The sequence below is a fragment of the Corvus kubaryi genome, unplaced genomic scaffold (genome assembly GCF_017639235.1).
Source record: "Corvus kubaryi isolate FWS band 111438036 unplaced genomic scaffold, C.kubaryi_AGA036_p1.0 133, whole genome shotgun sequence".
NCBI classification, from domain to species: Eukaryota; Metazoa; Chordata; class Aves; order Passeriformes; family Corvidae; genus Corvus; species Corvus kubaryi.
In genome coordinates this window covers 34,698,223-34,699,079 of record NW_024580667.1, presented here as the reverse complement: position 1 = coordinate 34,699,079, position 857 = coordinate 34,698,223, and positions in this window count along the sequence as shown.

Sequence of the window (857 nt, the reverse complement as noted above, 5' to 3'; positions counted from 1 at the left end):
CAGTGTGGTGGGCAGTTTATTTTGTATTTTAATAGAGATCTGAGATGATAAAAGTGATGCTTCTTATGCACTCTCATAATGGTAAAACTTTTACAGCATTTCCTGGGATGACAATTTACTTCGGGATCGGCACTACTCTGTCATGTCCATCAGCTGAGATCCAGCACACCCGCAGCAGAGAACCCGGACCCAGCTGCACAGGGGCCTTTCAGAAGGGGCTGACCCGGAGTTTCGCGTGCTAGGGAGCCAAGCAGCGAGTACTTCCTGCAGATGATGTGAAGCAGAGGGTGATCGGCATCCCTCTCGTGCCGACTGTGCTTGTGTTTCATAGGGCAGGAGCTTGGATCAGGCACGCTGGCACACTTGCACATTTCACCTTCTCCCCAAGGAAGCCCAGGGGAGGGATGGATCCCCTCCCTGTGCTGCTGTGGCTCCTGGCAGGTGCACAGGAGCAGGCAGCCCCATATGTTGAGGGTAACGGCACGAAGCTGTGTCAGGGGAGGTTTTAGAGGGGGTATTAGGAAAAGGTTTTTCACCCAGAGGGTGTTTGGGCACTGGAACAGGCTCCCCAGGGAAGTGGTCACAGCAGCGCCAGCCTGACAGAGCTCAAGAAGCATTTGGGCAACACGCTCAGGCACGTGGTGTGACTCGGGGGCCGTCCTGTACAGGGCCAGGAGTTGGACTTGGATGACCCCTGTGAGTCCCTTCCCTCCGGGAGCGTTCTGGGCTCCGTGCGCGCGCACGGGGCTCGGCCCCGCCGCGGGGCAGCCCCACGCGCCGCGCGCGCACGGACGCAGCTCGCGGAGGGAGGGGACTCACAGGGGTCATCCAAGTCCAACTCCTGGCCCTGTACAGGA